The sequence below is a fragment of the Onychostruthus taczanowskii genome, unplaced genomic scaffold, assembly GCF_017590055.1.
Source record: "Onychostruthus taczanowskii isolate IOZ18803 unplaced genomic scaffold, ASM1759005v1 scaffold20, whole genome shotgun sequence".
Lineage (NCBI taxonomy): Eukaryota > Metazoa > Chordata > Aves > Passeriformes > Passeridae > Onychostruthus > Onychostruthus taczanowskii.
In genome coordinates, this window is record NW_024499240.1 from 6,866,809 (window position 1) to 6,874,219 (window position 7,411).

Here is a 7,411-nt window from a genome sequence, read left to right on the forward strand (position 1 = left end):
CCAGCTTAGTGGGGTGGCTGCCTGTGTCTTTAGGGGGCATAAACGTCCCTAGGAGGGTAAACACTCAAAAACTGAGTAACTGGTGGTGGTGTTTGGCCATCCAAGATGGCAAGGAAGAATCGTGTTGGGATGGTCCTAACGGTTGCTTGAGGGAGCATTCAACACACAGAGAGGGTTGGAAGATACCCTTTACAGCTTGAAGTGATGCTACAAATTAGAACAGTGCCATTTTCTAGTCATTCTCAGTCTTGTTTTTATCACTACATGTCTCTGGGAACAGTGGGCTATGGCACTCCCTGGGCATGGAAGATCAGTGCTCTGAATGCAGTCTTGCTTTGGCCTGTGGAGCTCCCTTGCCAGCTTGTTCAGTCAGGTCTGCAACAGAAGAGAATTGGTCTGGAGCTCAAAAAAACCTTTTCCCCACTTCTGTTTCTAAGGGTTCAAGACACTGTTTGTAGAGTTTGGTTTTCAGGTGTCTCCCTTTTAGTCACTGCTGAGTCCGGCTATCAAGTGACTCGCATGGAGTAATTTTTAGTATTTGGGTAAAGGTTTTTAGAATGTACTTAGAATAAATCATTATTGCTCTCAGAGTTCAGTGTATTTCCTGAAAACATTCATGTTCTGTTTTTGGCTAAGTAACAGTTTGTGTAAGTACACTTTTGATTGGATATGATATCATCACTCCCTGTTTCTTTGTTACATACCACTGCTGCTAAGTGACAGGCTGCTTTTCTAGGTTCTTGCACTGGTGAGTAAAAACTCAGTCTGTTGTGAGAATGAGCTTTAGGTTCCTGTGCTGGAAAAAACAGTGTCATTCAAAATTCTCTTTGGTGCTGGTGAGGGAATTGACCAAAACTGTCTGAGGTTTCTGGTGTGTTATTTTGCAGTATCAGTGCTTTAATGTTGACAAGTAGAAGTTAGCATGCTTACCTATAAGTGACTTAGACTTCAGCTGTATTCATCAGCCACAGTTCCTGGTAATGTTGAACAAGGCTTTAGTATCTTTGAAAATGAGATAATAGAGATTTCACAAATCACACTAAATTATGTCCAGTAGAAACATTATGTCCATTTTATGATTATAAAAAATTAAGAAATAAATATTGATATAAGACTTTGATTTAATCTACTTTAACAGTATACATTTGTTTGCTCCCATGCCTGGATTCTTTTATTAGGAATTTTTCCTGAAATTCTGCAGACCTTGGGAAGGTGGAGCTTCATCCAACACAAAGTGTAGGATATCCAAATCCAGTGTTAACATGCAACATCTAATACACAATATCTGCAGGACTTTATTAAGACTGAAGAGTTAACTGCTGATCAGACCTTACTCTATATTTAGAGAAAGTGTTTACAAATCCTGAGCTTGGGAGTACATAAGTTTCACTGGGAATTCTTCCAGCTCTTCTGGCCAAGTTCTGTCTTTGGAAAGTGCTAGTGAGTAAATTTTTCAGATGCCATTTTAAAAGATACAGGGCAGTGTTAACAGAGCAGAGTATGTGGGCATCAGAACCATTGAAAATGCAAATATATGCTGGAAATATTTTCTAAACTTGAAATTATAAGCAAGCAGCTTCACAAATAAAATTGCAAGATGGCTGAAAGTTATTTTAAGTATTGGAATGCTGATTATGCTCATGCTGGGCACACTAAATCCCCTTTCTTATGTGTCTGTTATAGCTAAGGATAGCAGGGGTGAAGTTATGTTTAATCAGCAAAACAAAATCAAAGGCAATGACATGTGAATACATGCAGTGCGTGTTTTGACCCACTAATATTTTTTAAATTTGAATGAAGTCCACAAAATTCACTTCTGTTCTGAATTCTGCTGGGGGACATTAAAATTTGCTGCCTTTCTTCTGTGTGGTAACATACCAACTAAGCTACTTGAAATTATGGCCAGAATTTTAGACATGGGTTATCCACAAACAGCTATCACTAAGTTTTACCCTGTGCCTATTTAAAGGCCAAGAACACAAAAATGGCCTCGATGCCCATATATAACAGCATTCTTGGAATTTTATCCTGGAGACCCTCTGAAACTCTTTGAAGCTGGGTAATCTCTGTTGTTTCGGAAAAATAAATTTTTTAGGTAGTTCTCAGGGAGTGCAGAGGAAACTGTACCACTGTGACCCTTTTAAAGCTATTCTAGTGGAGTTACTAAGAAAAAGTCCTTTAAATACTGAAGCTTGAAAGGGCTGAGTCTAGAATAAAAAGTAGAGGGCTGGTAATAGCCAGCAGGGTTATAAGGATTGTAGTTACACTTCCAACCAGAGATTTTTTTCTCTGTTGTTTAAAATGTATAGCTCAAAGTGTTTAAACTGCTTTGGTTTTGCACTTTGTGCAGTAAAGAAACCATGCATTGTGCTGAAAATGAGGCCATGGGACTACTACCCACTGCTAAAATCAAGCATGAAACAAACTTTGTGTTATTTTGGAGTGGATATAGTTAACTATGCTATCAACCATACAGAGTTTTTTTAATAGGAGATCGAACCACTCCAGCTGATTTATCATGTTTGTCTTCGGAGATTCTTGGAGTTCTGAAAAACTGCATTTCAGGTTTGTTTTTCTCATTTCTTTCATTTAATAGGGATATTCTAAATACAGCTCTTGTAAATTGTGATTATCTATCTAAGATGTTTATTTGTAACTTCAGTTTTAAATCATCTCTGGGTGTTTCTACTTCCCTCCCTTTCATTTGTAGGGATGCTGCTTTTCTCTGGTTTCTCACACCTGTGCACACACAACGGTGCACAAAGAAAAGAATAAACCATTACAGGACTGTGTAAAGGTCCATTTAATCTGATGTCCTGCTCTCTACAGTTCTCAGAAACTGATGTCAGGCAAAACAGGGCAGACAGAGTGTCCTTTCTTGGGCAACTCTAACAGGCAGTGGGCAGGCACGTTTTCAGCAGGAGCTGCAGAGGAAATTGTTGTGCCTGCAGCTGTCTGTCATTCATTTGTACAACCCCAGCTTAAAAACCTCTGTCTATTCAGCTTCATGGTGTAGTATGGAAGCAAGCCCTCTGACTTAATAACACTGTATGAAAAAGTTTTTCCCAGTTGTTGTTTTAAACCCTCTGCCTGATCATTTACTGAGTCTTCCCAAAGTCTTGTGTGATAAAAACTAGCACATTATTGCTTCCTGTCAGCCTCCTATGTATCATTGGGGGTTTTATAGACCAAAAGACAATCCTTTCTCAGTCTGCTCTTCATCTAGAATTGTCTCCTCACACAGCTGCACTCCCATGCCTCTGCATATATTTTTTCAGTTGCATACATGCATTTTCTGGTTTCACATTATCATATAAAGGAACTGGAACTGTACACAGCACTCAAGTGCAAAGACACTTATGCAGGGTTGTAATGAGTTTTCCTACTTTGTTTTCTGTTGCTTTTGAAGCAATTTCTAACAGTGTTTGCCTTTTGGACTACTGCTGAGTAGCAAAGCAATGTTTGCAGAAAACGACTCACAATGACTCCACGTAATAAAGGCTAATTTATAGCCCATTATTATATAAGTTCAGTTAGGGTTATTTTCATTACTGCTTACATTAGCTCCTAGTTATTGACAGACTTTCAGCCACCTTCTCAAGGTCCTGTTGCTCACTTGTCAGATCTTTCTACAGCTGCTCAGAGTCAGTTTTCATTTTGCCTACCTTGAGTAATTTTGCATCATCAGGGAACTGTTTTCACACAAGTAATTTTAGGCTATTTAGGTGCAACAGTACTCATCTAGAAGTATTCTAACCAATTCAGCCCTAAAGAGGACTCAAAGAGGAAAGTAAATAATGTTGTGTTGGGTGGTCAGTATCTGTCAAAAAAGGGCATGTGTTGATCTGCTTTCTGGATCCTGATGGCAGCTGTGCTTTCTGATTCCTGGACATGGCTCTTTACTCCTGTGGCACTCCCCTAATCCAAAGCACATCCAGTTTCCATCAGCTGGTGCCTGCCTTTTTTCACAGCTTCTGCCTGCTATGAGCCTGCCTCCCTCTGCCTAATTTGTTTAGGCACTCCTAAATGCTCTTTGGTGTTCTACTTCATCCTTTTCCTTCAAAGCACTTCAGCTCACTTGTTATTACTACTGTATTCTTACAGATTTTCATAATTCAATGAAATTGCAAAAATGCAAGGTGTAACTTACAAAAATCTTTATTAAAAACATGTCTCTTACCTATGCCTTGCCTAAGGATACTGTTTTGCCAAACACACACACCCCTAACAATAAATAACAGCACTGAAACAACAATATTGATTATTACAGGAGAAAATAAAAATATTTTCTTAAAGTTCTGTAAGTAAATATTTTCAATGTCTATAGATCTGCTTATCCTCAGCATAGGGCTGGTAAGCAAACATTTCATTTTATATTTCGTAAACTTCCCTGCTGCCTGATGTAAAGAATGGGAATGATTACAGTTATCTAAGAATCAGTTCTATTAAGAACTATAAGTTCTATGTAAGTTCTATCAGTTAAGACCTTAGAAGATGAAGGTATCTGTGGCATAGCACTTTGTCATCCAGGATCTATGTAATGTAACTGTGTTATTTTAAAACAATATTTAAGCTGCCCTTCTACATGTTTGTTTATCTTTGGTGTAAGTATAGGTAAATTAGTGAAAAAAACCTGAACCCCTCTGTAGAACAGGCACTTAAGAATTTGGTATCAATATCATTAGAGAATATTAAATTGTTCAGAAACAAGTGAGCTAATTAACAATAGAGTTTTCTGGAATTTCTTTCAGGTCACAGAGTTTGAGTGACCTCTTCTCTGAAATGGTGTTTTTGAATGAACCTTAAGACACCTCTATCTCCCTACCCTGTTATTTATTTCTTTTAGAAGAAAAATAAGAGACTATATTCCTGGTGTTATTGTTTATAAGAGACACAAAAATCATTATTGTGTTAAACACTGTTACAGTCATCAAAGGACTTTGCCTGCTGTGGCAAAGTCTCTAAAGAAGCTGCAGGAAGCCACCCTGCCTGAACCTGGGAAACTGAACAATGAGCTAAGATACCCGATGGGAACTTGCACTAAGACAAAGGTGGTACTATTGTCCAATTATCTCAGGCCTAAGGAGAAGTAAATGAGGCTGGGGAAGAACAGTGTATCCACAAGGAAAGCCAGCTCAGCAGCTGTGCTGGAACACCAGCTCTGGCTGAGTCTGGCAGGGGGAGCCGTAGCCACAGACTCCCTTGCTGAGGTGAGGTTTGCACTCTTCCCCCCGTGGCCAGGGTGGATGGGGAGAGGTTTTGGGGATTGCTGGTGAAGCCTCTGCTCCACATGAGTCAGAGGGAATGAACACCCACCCTTGGAGGCTGCAAGCTGAGTTTTGAGCTGGGATAAGAAGCAGACCCTCCAGAGAAGGGATGGTGTTTTTATCATGCCAGTGGTCGTCCAGCATGCAACTGGCCCAGTTGTGACATTCCCACCGCCCCTCCTTGGGGCAGGTCACATCCACAAGGGACATCAACATTCACATACATGCATCCCTTGTGATGGGGCATAACTGGCTTGACTTTGCTGATGTCAGAGGCACTGTCATGTGTAAGCCATTAAAGACCCCCAAAGCACCCCCAGACTCATTTCTGAGGCCTTCCACCAAGGGACTGCACAGCATCCACAACGTTGCAACAGATCTGATGTAGCACAGGACAGTGTAAAACATCCCTTCCCATGGAGGGAAGGTGCTTGGGCGTTCCCATGGACACCTGAAGGTATTAACCCATTGAACTCTACATGTCATGGCACCCCCCCAATGGAGAAGACCAGAAGAGGAGTAACAGGATGCCCTCTGGAGTCTAGATCCACGGGTGATGATATCTTTCTGTCATTCTCTTCCCTCCCAATGCCTCCTGCTTCCTTTTTCCTATTTTTCTCTCTCCTCCCCATTTACTGGTAAATAATATCCAATGTACAATTGACACTGGCACATTGCCTCGTTTGCACCTTAACTGGGGGAGAGGCGTCGCACTCTAATAATCCAGTCTTAAATGTGTTCTCTAACGTATGTGGCTTCATACTTAATCTTTCTGTGGATTTTACATGAAATCTTACTCTGACACCCACCGAAGTCCCGCTTAATGTTTTTCCTGCTCCAGCTCTTGGAAACTGAACACCAAAAAGAAAAAAAATAAAGTGTTACTTAATGGATTTCCTAGCTTTATTCAATCACATTGAAAATGAGACTTGCAGGTTTAGCTGAAAGAATAAAGCTTTTTTCCCAAGAGGTTTATCTGAGAACTTACACAAAAAAACTATGTCAAGAGATCCTTCTATGGAGGCCTCTGCTTTAATAGGAAAATGACTATGGCTTTTGTATGCCAGGGTGCCCTTTGTTGCACAATGATACTGCCAAATCTGCCACTGTTAGTTTGAGAAATAGGAAAAACATAAATCAGCATCACACAGCCTGTCTTTGCCTAATGAGTAGTGTAGGTTCAATAATTTTTTATAGAATTCTGTAAGTCTAAGTTTTTTTTCTGTGGTATTTGCCCTTTCCCCCCATTCTCTTATTGAAATTTGCTGGTGGTGGCATCTAATTCTCCAGGGATTTCAATTGATTTTCTTGGATGACAACATCTATTTCCAATCTTGTTACCGTGAACCAGAGAGCAGGGCTGAGGTGGGGGATGTACATAGTCTGAGTACAGCTTGCTAAGAGAGACCTCAGAGCCATCTCTGGAGGGCAGGAGGTGCACCAGCCCTGGGGACAGGGCGTGACCAGGCCCAGGCAGGACCAGGGTGCCAGAGGCATGTCACAAACCAGACAGATGGGCCTACAACCTGCCTGCTCCACAGCAGGGTGACTTGCTCCACTCCATGGGTTGTTACACAAGGCAGTCCAGCTTCCCCTTTCCAAAGGTGTGTTTAAGCTATCAAGGATGTTGAAAAAACTGTGATGGAGAATGTACAGGGAAAAAAATGCAACTCCCCATCCCCAAAAAATCAACCTACCAAAACACAACAACCTAATACAAATTAAATCAGAGGAGTAATTTCTACGGCAGCTTTCTGGCGCATGTAATGTGGTTTTTTACAACCTCCCATTATCAGATGACAAAGATTGATGAACGCAGTGACCACTGCGGGAGGGTGACGGTGCAAGGCTGGGTGTCGCGCTTGTGTCACCAAGCCTGGGTGGGGAAAGGCGCTTAGGCTGCTGCTGCCAGCCCTGTGCCTCGGCGGCACCCCTTTGTCTGACACCGTCCTCCCGCCCCTGGCACGGAGGTCCCTCTGCTCTGGCACAGCACGTGCTTTCCCGTGTCATTCCAGACCTGATGTCATGACCGAAGCCCATTACGCGGTCCCCGCCGCTGCCCGGTTTCTCGGGGCTTTGCTCGGCGCACCGGGGCCGGCTGCGGGAGGGACGGCGAGGTGCCGAGCCGAGCCGTGCCGAGCCCC